Genomic DNA, 12,170 nt, shown 5'->3' on the forward strand with positions numbered 1-12,170 from the left:
GGCTAAGTGACTGGCCCAGGTCATACAGCTAATAAGTGTCTGAGGCCAGATTTGAACCCCAAAAGAAGAGTTTTCCTGACTCTAGGCTTGGTAATATAATCCACTGTGCCATTTATCTGCTCCCCTTCCACAATACCATCCTTCAAATAGCTGAATATACTTATAATGTCCTCTCTGATTCTTTGCTTCTTCAGTCTAAACTATATTAAGCTACAGTTAGTTTCTTTTTTGATAGTTAACTAAAAGACTCGTATACACAGAAAATGTCTGAATATAACCAAATGGGTATCAGACCACCAAATATCACCATAACCATGGGTAAGTCTACCTGATATTGGAGATATCAGTGTTCTCTATCAGAAATAAGACTTTCTTTAATACCTTTCCAACTAAAAAGATGATCAAATGCTATGACAGACAAACAACTGCTGGCCTTCTAGTTATCTAAGTTTGGACTCTCTGTGTTTTGATCATTATTTACAGTGTCTTTCTTTCAGAAGTGAAAAATTAGGAATAAGTCTAGGCCTAATTCAAACCTACATCAAATGGATAACTGCCCACTGTCACATTGTTTTTTTGTTTTTGTTTTTTCCTGCTGTACTACAAAAATCAAAGATATGAATTTATGTGTTTGTACTCAAATATATTCTCTCAATGGAAGCAACCTTGGCGGATAGAAAGCGAACTTCACCGTCTACAACACCTGAGATCAAGTCCTTCTTTGGATGTACTAGTTGTGTGACCCTGAACAAGTCACTGAATTCTTCAGTGCCTGAAGAAGCTCCACTAAATTTTAATTTGAGAAAATACCAATCTGCTTTGGTACAGGAAATTACTTATGTCATTGAGATCACAGATGTTCAAAATACTCCAGTATTTTTCTGCAACAGCTGACAGAAATGATATGACATTTGCATCCAAGAAAGCAAAGAAATACTTTATGAAGACTAATAATTTTTGCACATATTGAAGTACCCATATACTTTGTCACTAGTCAGGTCAGATTAGGTTCCCCCCCCCCAGATTTGTTTGCAAATCCTTCAAGATTATCATGAACAAGCTCAAATTCTACAGCAAAGGAATATTTTATACAAACCCTTCAACTAATAAATTCCCAATCTTACAGAAGTTATATCTATTCAAATTTCTGCTTGAAAGGCAGGAAAATGTTACTTGACCATCTGTTTTAAGGAAATCCAGCAAAAATTTCTGGAAGTGATAACTTTTGGTTACAATAGAAAGTCTAACCAAATACCCACTTACCCCTAATGTTAGGAAATGAGGCATTCGGATTAAATAAATATTCTGATCAACTGCTAGTTACCACACATTGTATGTAAATAATAACAAAAAATTAGAAAATGGGTAGTCTCCAATTTATGATCTGGCTATATTCAGAAATCTCATTTGTAAGTGTGATGGTTATTTCTATGAAAATCAGATTTTGCAATTATAGTTAAGTTCCTAGAATAGTCCAGAAAGGCCTATTCCTTGTGAGGGGTTCTCTTCTCTGAAGCCGATTACATCTCTGAGTCACAGAGTCATCGCAAGGCAGGCTTGAACCCAGGTCTTCTTAACCCAAGCCCAGAATTCTATTCACTATATCCACTATACTACATACTATATCTTTTAAAATTTAATCTATGGGGAGCAGCTGGGTAGCTCAGTGGGTTGAGAGCCAGGTCTAGAGACAGGAGGTACTGGATTCAAATGTAAGCCTCAGACATCTCAGCTGTGTGACCCTGGGCAAGTCACTTGACTTCCATTGTCTAGTCCTTACCATTCTTCTGCCTTGGAATCAATGCATAGGGTTGATTCTAAGGTGGAAGATAATGGTTTTTTAAAAAAGATTTAATCTATGATGCAGGTGAAATAGTAGAAAGTGATACCTATTCTAGTCATTTTTTAATTTTAAACATATCAAACATGTTGATATGAAGGGAATGAAGCATGGCACAGTGGAAAGCATGCTTAGTTTCTCCATTCAGTCGCCTCAGGGGACCTGAGTTGAAATCTTTATCCTGCCACTTACTTCCTGGGTGACCTTGGGTGATGTACCCCAACTCTCTGAACCCCTCAGTTTTTTCATCTGTGAAATGAGACCACTGCACTAGATGCCCTGTATGGCTCATCACAAAATGTATGATCATATGCTGCAATACTAGTGAATAAGCAAAACTAAAAATTGCGTATTTTAAAATTGACCACTGATGTTTGAGGGAAAACAAGTTTGAATACATAGAGAAAGGAAAGAAGATAGAGAATCTTCTAGAGATTATGAAAGAGACTACTGGGAAATCACAAGTACTTTGGAAACACATGGCACAGGTTCTCATTCACAATTTATTTCACTTTGAAACCTGCTTATGGCTTCCTATGTCATTACCTCGGGCACATTCATAGTTTGCTAACTAGCCTCTTACTTGCAGTGTTAGGTGGGATGTTTTTGAAATCTAGTTTTTCACATCTGTCTCATTTTTAAAAAAAAACAAAGCTCAAAACCTTGTAGAAGGCTGCTCTCTGGGAGAGTTCTTGATGAGAAGAGCTGGAAAGCCTGGTTACTGAGGTGCAGTGTGGAATAGGGGTTTGTGACATTCCACTCAGCCTCACCAGATCTGGTATCAGCTAGTTGCTATAGGAAGCAGCAGGGTATACCTGGGACTGTAGCCCAGCAGGCTGGTGTAATACTTAATCAGAACCTGACCCTCTCCCCCCACACCCAGTAACCATTCTGAATGGTTTGCACAATTTCATATGGAGGCAAAGAAAAGAGAATTGGTCAAAAATCTAAGTGAAAGAAAAAAACATTTAACTTCATCGTCTAATCCTGTTGTGCCATTTGAGAACAGTTAATGTATTCAGATTGAAGTTCCTCTAGCTGGTGGTCATGCCTATCACTTTAGGTGTCGCCAAAGCAGAGCAGTTTCTGAGACTCTTTCCTCCCAGACAGGTGTTCTAGTGTAAGAAAGATGGAAAGCTTCTGCCCACAGCCTCCATTTCTTTTCTTAGAGCTGGAATTTAATTTTAAGCCCTCCCAAAGCAAAATTGGCTGCTACCTCATGGGTGTGCCTCATATGCAGTTTGGCAACCACCCAGAGTGAAGCCCCAGTTGTAAGTAAGAACACAGCCCGCCCATTGAATTCCACAAGGGTTTGCACAAATCCCCGCTGTGCTTAGCTCTGTATCCTGGCTCCTCAAAATGTTTTGATTTGAAGGGAGGTAAGACAATAAGATCCTCTTTGTCTTGCTTCTATTCACGGGGGAAGCATTTATAGAGGATTCTAAATCCAAATGAATACATACCTAATAAGCAGAAAGCCTCAAAGCCTCATGATTCCATAATTAGATGGGACTCTGGACATTGTGGTTACCCTTATCATAATTAAAAGGATTGATAAATAAAAAGATTCAGAGAAACCTAGGGAAGACTGATATGAACTGATACATAACAAAGTAAGCAGAACCAGGGAAAAGTATTTACATGATGGCTGCAAGGAAAGTAGCACTAAGAAACTTCAGAACTGATCAATACAGCGTCCAATGATGACTTCAGATAACTGAGGATAAACACCTTCTGCCACTGGGTAGAGATGGTGAACAAGAGGTGTAGACTCAGACTTGCATCATAGTTAATACACTGTTTTGCTTTGCTTAACTTATTTGTACAAGACAGCTTTCTATTTGGGGAGGGGTAGTCATTGGAAGGCACAGTAATGGGAAAAAAGAATCAATAAAACTTTTTAAAAATAAAAAGAAAAACCTGATTTCTCTAAGAAAATTTTCCCCAAAGGCTTTCTCAGTGATTTATCAGTGTCAGATTTCTATCTGACAAGGAGGGAAAGGGAACAAGATAAGCAGTAATTTGTTTTATTCAGTACCTGTTCCTTTCCACCCCACAAGAATCAATTAAGTTTGGGCTAGACTCAGAAGCATTACCAACTATTGGGGATCTAAAGTGGAACAAGGGGATAGCAGATAATATGGTTATTTGGGAAAAGATCTTTTAAAAGCCTTAATATATCCAATAATTTAACAAGCATTTAATAAGCACCTACTATGTGCCAAGCGCTATACTAAGGGCTAATGGTACAAAGACAAAAGAGATCCCTGCCTCAAAGAATTGTCATTCTAATGTGAGGTAAGATATATGTCTAGATATATATAAGATCTATACAAAATATCTTTGGATGGGAAGGAATTGATGGTTAGATACTTGTTACTCTAACTCAGTCCTTTGGAAGCTCCTGTAACAATGCTTTAATTCTTGCCTTTCTTCTCCTTGAATTTGGGACTTGATCTCTCTCTCTCTCTCTCTCTCTCTCTCTCTCTCTCTCTCTCTCTCTCTCTCTCTCTCTCCTCTCTCTTCCTCTCCCCCACCTTGAATTCAGGACTTGACCTCTCCTCTCTCCTTCTCTCTCTCTTTCTCCACCTTTTCAAAGGCTGTCTTCACCTCACAGAAAATTCTGGCTTCTCACCTCTGCCACTTAAAATTCCTAGTTTCCTTCAAAGCTTAGTCCATATGCCATCTTGATTCCTAACCTACTAACCTAGCTGCTCTTCCCTTGTATCTCCAAATTACTTGGTGAATTATTTGGGTATATCTCATATAAATACTTATAAATGGATGTGCTGTCTTCCCAAAAGAACATAAACTCCTTCTGGGTAGGGACTTTGTCCATTCTGTTTGTGTATTCCCTTTGCTTTCTACCAGTCAGGACTAAAGCAGATACATAAATGCCTACTGACTGACTTCCTGATTTTTTAATTGACCTCAGACCCTTCAGTTAGAGATGTCTTTTCCCCTATTTTGGAGAAGCTGTTCTACCCTTTACCAGAAGTGAAGAGGCATTGTCATCACTTGTTTGCTGCCCTTGGAAACCACCCAGTGACCTGGCACCATAAGAATTTACCAAGCCTGCTTTACAGAATTCATTCTGCCCCAACAATATCTTTCCTTCCATTTTAGTCTGAGGCCAAAAGGCATGTTCTCCTGGAGCAGAAGCTGCTCAGTTCCCTAGAGTTCTGTTCACCAGTCCTTCCTTCACTCCACCCCCAGCATCTAAGGCCCTTCTAGGACACAGAGAAACTCAGAGGTCATAGTGCTGCATTCTTTCAGATGCATGCCAGGGCTCCTAGTGGGGGGTAAGGGTGGAGAGGAGGAAGCTCAGTGGAGGTTTATTCTGTCTGCCGTGGCCGGCACTCCTTGTGCCCTCGTGCCCTTGATCAGCAGCGGGAAAGCAAGAACAATCTTAGGAGCTCCTTTTGAAAAACACACACAGATGTGAGGGTGCACATTCACAGAAGTGGTGGCTTCTTACTCCCCTGGCTCAGCTACCTCGTCTGCAAAATAAGGGCATCAGAGTAACTCTGATTTCTTCTGGCTTCTACATTCCCTGACTCCATGCCCGTTTCACTTTCAGGTAGTAGGTGCTTATAAATCTTAAGTGTTTCCTATTCTGTTTCTTAGGAGGCAATGGAGCATTACTAACCTCAGAGCAAATCCTTCCTCTCATTCTGTCTTGGAATCTCTAGATTAATCTTTCTATCTCTTTTGGTCTCTCTCATTACTTTTCTGTGGTAAGACTTGAAGATCTCTAAGGTCTTTCCCAACTCTAAACTAAGATCGTAGGATTCTCTCCCTGAATCCTCTGCGCCTCCTGCCTCTACCTCTTTATCTCATAGACTCTGTGTCTTGGGTTTAAGTGTCAGATGGAGGTCAGCATTCACACTGACCTCAGACTTTGTTCTTATAACAATCTTCTATCTCCTCTAGTTGGCAGTTCCTTACAGTTTTTAAAAAAAATATATATATATATATGTTTTTGTTGATAACTTTTGTTTTTACATTATCTACATTTTCCATGTTATCCTTTATATCAATGGACAAAAAAGAAAAAGGACAAAAACAGCTCTCAACAAAACTTAAGAATGGATCAAAAAGTACATTAAAAGGACAAAAAACTACATCCATAAAATTTTTATGCATACAAGAAGGGATCTCAAGACTACATTACATGAAGTTTCCTGCATTAATGCAATGAATAGACTCCAGGTCTAGATTCAGGGTTGCAGAATGACCCAACTGCTAATTCCAGCTTTCCCATTTTTTGTATCTGGATGACTTTGAGGAACTCATTCAATCCATTGGGGATATCATCTGTAAAATGAAAGGAGGTAGGTCTAAATGACCTCTAAGATCCCTTTCTAAGATTTATGATCCCACGAAGGTTCAGTTATAAAAGGGAACCACATACATTGGATGGCTGAAACATGAAGTGCTTCTGCATGTCCAGTCTGGACCTGAGTCTTGACCTAGAGGGTGGATCTGGTATCACTAATTGATTGTCTAATCCCTGAACACAGTAACACTCCTAGAATCCCAACGAAAAAGGAAAGGCAGTCATCGTGATGGTGTGTGGGAAGGTGGGAGAGACACAAGAAAAAGAAGGTAGTTGGGCTAATATCTCCTGAGCCTGAAAGTAGTAAGGGAGGAAAGGAAGGGCCAAAATGCTGAGAATGGAGAGATGTGGTCAGCAAAGCTGAGAGGTAAGTCCAAATGGCCAGCTAGTGTACCTGCCTCTTGGACTGGCTGAAGCAGAGGAAAGCATGAAAGGAAAGACAATTACTAACAATAACAGGGGCCATGGAATAGAGGGGAGTACTTGACCAGTATAGAATGGTTAATTGTGTAGAACAGGCAATTTTAAGTATGAATTACATAAATTGGGAACTGCCTCTACAATAAGATATATTAAAAAACACTGAGCTATCCTCAAAGAAATCAAATTAAATCAACTTTACTTTTTTAAAAGTGCCTTTTTTTTTTTTTTTTTTTTTTTTAATTTTAAACCCTTAACTTCTGTGTATTGACTTATAGGTGAAAGATTGGTAAGGGTAGGCAATGGGGTCAAGTGACTTGCCCAGGGTCACACAGCTGGGAAGTGTCTGAGGCCAGGTCCGAACCTAGGACCTCCTGTCTCTAGGCCTGGCTCTCAATCCACTGAGCTACCCAGCTGCCCCAAAAGTGCCTTTTAAAAAACCTTATACTTTTTTATTTGGTTAATCTTCACTAACAGGAAACATGACCCCAAAATAAGCAGCATATCTATGGGACAGATAACAAAAATGACTGTCTGAGAGATGCCTCTATAAAATTTCATATATTCTAAGTAATTGCTTCTATTGAAACATACAAAAACCCTGTAACTGCCAATTACTATCCCCAGGAAACTATGCCAGTAATTCAATATTGAATGCTCCTTTTGCTTAATAAGGCTGAAATACCAGCCTATAGAGCAAGTCTTCTGTGTAGTGAGTTATCTGAAACTAAAGAGAATTATATTCTGCTCCCTGCCCAGGTATAAAATATGTGTTATAAAAAAATCATTCAATATACAGTTTTGGTAAAGATAAATCACTCATTTGACCTTCATGCTCTAGTTTTCCTTTCACTATCAGAGATTATGATTGTATAAAAATCAAATACTTTAAATAGTTCAGCCATGAAAATGATACAGAGTTTTGAACTTTAACAGAAAGTATTCAATGGTTCATCAAAAGTGTGACCTAGGACAGTTCTTGCTTTCATAAAGTTTGGCCTTTAAATGGACTAGGTAAGGAAAACATGAAAGAGAGAAAATATTCCATGTTTTTATGATGATGGATTCTTCACCACACCTTGTAAAATAACCATATCACATAGTTTTAATCCAATTATATTTATTTAAAGAGGGGGAAGGGGTTGTTGGTTTTAAAAATTCTGGAACAAAACTGGGCATCTAGAAAAGAAAAAAGAAAAAGCAAGTTAGTAGATGATAGCAAACTCAGTGGAGAAAGCAACACAATCTATAAGGTGACCTAATGTAAGTTTACCTCCATTTAGACTTAACACAACAAAAGAATTTGTACTGAAATTTTCAATCCTGTTACAGAAACATTTTAATAACGAAATGGAGTACTCACATCTGTAGAAGAAAAAAAGGGCTTGTATCTTAGACGTGGCTATCCTTGCATCACCTTTGTCAAATCTGAGATAGGAAATTCCTCATTCTTAGGCTTACAGCCCCTACTGAAAAAGCATAGAGACAGAGACAGAGCCTTTAGCCTCAATTTTCACAATAAAATAATACCATAATGATCTTTTAAATGAACATTCTTAAACAATGACTTACCTTCTCCTCTTTTGGAGCCGAAGTCCTCATCCAGAGTAAGACCCATGCACCTTACTAAGATGAATAGCAGCACCTTCTCCCACACCATTTCCTCAGGATCAATATGGAAGACACAGCTTTCCTCTCAAAACCAGTACTGAACATCTGTCTGTACAGCTCTCCAATTCAATGACTGACAAGATCAGAGACCAAGGTGCTTTGAGTGATGCCTGTCTAAATGTAGAGCAGTGATTCCCAAAGTGGGGGCTACCGCCCCCTGGTGGGTGCTGCAGCGATCCAGGGGAGCCGTGATATCCACAGTTGCATTTATCTTTCCTATTAATTGCTATTAAAATTTTAAAAATTAATTTCCAGGGGGCTAAGTAATATTTTTTCTGGAAAGGGGGCGGTTGGCCAAAAAAGTTTGGGAACCAATGATGTAGAGGAACAGACTAAGTCTCTCTTAATCTTCTCTAAGTCCATTCTATAATGTGTGTCTAAGAGAAATAAAACCTCATTCATTCATTCATTCAACAAAAATTTTGAAGGGTCCTCCTATGTGCAAGGCGGGAAAGGTGTTTGGAACTATGCAAAAAGAGATGGACACATCGTGGAATACTCAACTAAAAAGCACCTTTTACTTCACCACTTCCACCCTGAAAAATATAAACTAAGATAACAGATTTAATTCATAATGCAACAAAAATCCAACTACATAAGTATTTCTAGAGTGTTTGAAATATTATAATAACATGACCTACAAATCATAGAATATTAGAACTGGAAGAGACTATATTAAAAATTATCTACTTCATCCTCCTTTACTTAAAAAAATTCCTGCTAATTCATAATGTAAGAAATAAAAATGATGCTAACCACAAAATGATTTATCTAGATTTGGGTACATATGTACTTTTCCTCTGAGTACAACTGATGCTTATCTTCCTCTTGAATATGATACTCTGAATACCTCCAAAACCTAACTCTGTCTGTGCTATTCATGAACACGAACACACACACACACACACATGCTGTAAATCTTGTAGGATATTTTCCTATTTAAAGAAGAGCCACAACACCCTGCCTGAAAATCTTGTACAGATGTACTCTGAGGGTCAGTAAGAGCAACACTAATGAAAAGGGTCAGTGAACTATGATGCTAAGGAAAAGGCTATTAGTCTCAGTCCCTTTTTGGTATGGACAGCTCTCAGCTCACAGATATTGGTCAAGAGTTAGAGAAGGGCAGAAGCCTCCATATAGTTTATTCTTAACCGAAGCAGAGATGATATACTAGCTAAATGACCTCACAGTATACATATGAAACAGGAAATGAGAAGGCCTATATTCTTTTCTGATTGCTATTGTTGCTAATGATACATACTTGCAGAAACACAGGCAGAGACACGAGACTATATCAAAACTATTTCAAAAAAGACTGTCCATCACATTTATAAAGAATCCTTCTTCCAAGCAAATTGCATCAGGATTCTAGTTTGCCTTTATAAAAAAATTAAAAAAAATCTAATCTAACGACAGAATTGGAAAGTTACATTATTGGACAAGAGCTGGGAAGAGAATAAAATCAAAGTGTGACAGATAATATGTTATCACAAGATGAAAGTTTTAATACAAAAAAAAGATGAAAAATTTCAATAACTTTAAATCAATCAATCAGCAAGTATTTAATCAACTACTATGTACCAGTACTATTCTAGGCAGTGGCTCTATAAAGATGTATAAAAAGTAGCAATTGAACTTTGGAAGGAAGCTAGGGATACTATCTGTAATTCAATCTTTATTGTTGTGTTTACTATTAATTGTCACAAATCTGCACATCTTATTAACTTCCTCCAAATTGATGATAATACATTATCTCCAGAATTCCCAAATAAAGAAATTCTCAAAGGTGGGCTACATCCCCAACTGATAGTGGAGTGATACTAAATTGTTTAGGTTCTATGTCTATGTAACCCAAGAGAGGAAAATATTCACTTCATAGTAATAATAACTATTTGACATTGTCAACCCTGAGATATGATATCAAACTTAAATAAATTCAATGTTAAAATATGCTAAAATCCAGTGGAATATCAACTTAATAAGTTTAAAATTAGATTATTCACATTTCATTACATTGGAAGATTCTGTTTTAAACCTAAAAGAACATTTGATAGAGATAATTTTAGTCACTATTAATGCTCAATGCTACTGCTGCAAAATATGAATTTTACCCTAGAAAAATATAGTTTGAAATAGTCAAAGAAACAGTAATTCCTGATTATTCTTTCCTCCATGGGTTTTATCTCTTGGTTTTCTTCCTACTTGTTTGTCTACTCCTCAGTAAGATCAATCAATGTCTATGCACACCCCTAAAATGTGGATGATCTGCCCAGAGCCCTCTCTCTCAGTGATATTTTCAGTTCCCATAGATCAATGTATCCTGTCTATTTTGGATGACTCCTAAATCTATATATCTATCCTTAGTCCCTCTCAGAAATCCAGTCCCTACATTACTAATTGCCTCTTAGATATTTCCAAATAGATGTCCCAGAGGCATTTCAAAGTGGACAAATCAATATCTTGTCCCTCAAACCTTCCCCTCTTCCTAATTTCCTTATTTCTGCTGATCCTTTCAGTCACATGGTTTTTCAAATGCAGTGTCAACTTTAATTTTCTCCTATTCTTTGCTCCTGGTATCCAATCAGTTGCCATGTTTAGTGTATTCCACCTCTGTAACACCCTTAGAATCCATTCCCTTCTCTCCCCTCACGAAGCTACAACCCTTTCTGAACCCTTCATTACCTTTTGCCTAGAGCTATTGCAATGGCTACCTAATTATTCTTTCTTCTATTCTCCTCTCTTCTTTCCAATTCACCTCCCTCCCCCAAAAAAGTTTCTCCTAATAAATCAATATTTGTAAAGCTGTCCTCTGCTCAAAACTCTCTACAGGCTCACTATTACCTCTGGGATAAAATATAAGCTCTATTTATTATTTAAAGTTCTTCACAACATAGTTCCAACTTCCTGGGTTAGTCTTTTTGACATATTTTCTTTGTTCCAGGCAAACTGGCTTACTTGCTTCTCCCCGTAAAGGATATTCCATCTCTCATCTCTCAGCCTAAGATTAATCTTTCCCCCAACTTAATCAATGTCTTGATTGACTTCTGGACTTCAGTTTCTTAATCTATAAAATAGTGCTAACCAATTGTTTTAAGAAAAAAAATTAAAATTATCAGATAATAACACTGAAGTTGCAAATTCATCTCAGAGAGGATATCTTTTCCTTCTTTATATATCTAATTAGTTAGATTCCTTTTTCTTACAAAAATAAATCTCAGATAAAATAATCTGCCAAATTCTGCAAAAATCTACCAAATTATGATGACCCTATTGAGTAAGTTTGTTCTTTAGAGCAGGCATCAATGTCTCCAAATTTGTTTTTTTTTTTAACATTTATGGTGCACATATGATATGCTCAGTGGACCAAACTGATGTGATACTAGCAGTCACCAGAGGCTTTTGAGAAACTCCTCATACAAAGAGCCATGGAAAACATTTAAGTGGACTGAGTTATCTTCCCTATTGCATTACAGGCCACAAAGGGAACTCTTGGAGAAGGAGAGATTACCCAGATTTAAGGATCCAGTCGTCTTCCTGATGCCAGATTTTAGGTGCTTTAAATTATAAAACTACAATGACTATCCCTTCCAATTTCAGATGGATTTAAATATTTCTCCCTCTGGTCTAATACAGGTAAAGGCCTAAACTTGTTTAAAATGATCCTGGAAAGAAAGAAGGAAATAGAGAGTAATAAGATTCTTTGGAAAGAAGCATATTACACCTGTTTGATTTACCCAATACTAGAAACCTTATGAATAAACCGGGACTGTGATTTGGCAGCAGCATATAGAGTTGCCTGGGAAAATAGAAAATCAACAAACAATGGCAGGATAGCAGGAAGGAAATTTAGATAACACCTTTCTGAAGGAATGTTAAAAAGGACAGGTTCTCTTCCTATAT

The 12,170-nt window shown here is 37.5% G+C and overlaps 1 protein-coding gene and 1 long non-coding RNA gene across 2 annotated transcripts in view; both read right to left on the reverse strand.

Annotated features, from left to right (window-relative positions):
* Positions 1-12,170, reverse strand: part of CRIM1 (cysteine rich transmembrane BMP regulator 1) — a 243,076-nt gene that overhangs the window by 204,034 nt on the left and 26,872 nt on the right. The window lies entirely within an intron of this gene.
* On the reverse strand, positions 6,972-8,461 carry LOC123237049. The gene is made up of 3 exons (XR_006505450.1): positions 8,172-8,461; positions 7,963-8,068; positions 6,972-7,778 (listed from the first exon to the last, which is right to left on the reverse strand). It is a non-coding gene; the product is annotated as an uncharacterized LOC123237049 (long non-coding RNA).

The sequence above is a fragment of the Gracilinanus agilis genome, chromosome 2 (genome assembly GCF_016433145.1).
Source record: "Gracilinanus agilis isolate LMUSP501 chromosome 2, AgileGrace, whole genome shotgun sequence".
In the NCBI taxonomy this organism is placed as follows: domain Eukaryota; kingdom Metazoa; phylum Chordata; class Mammalia; order Didelphimorphia; family Didelphidae; genus Gracilinanus; species Gracilinanus agilis.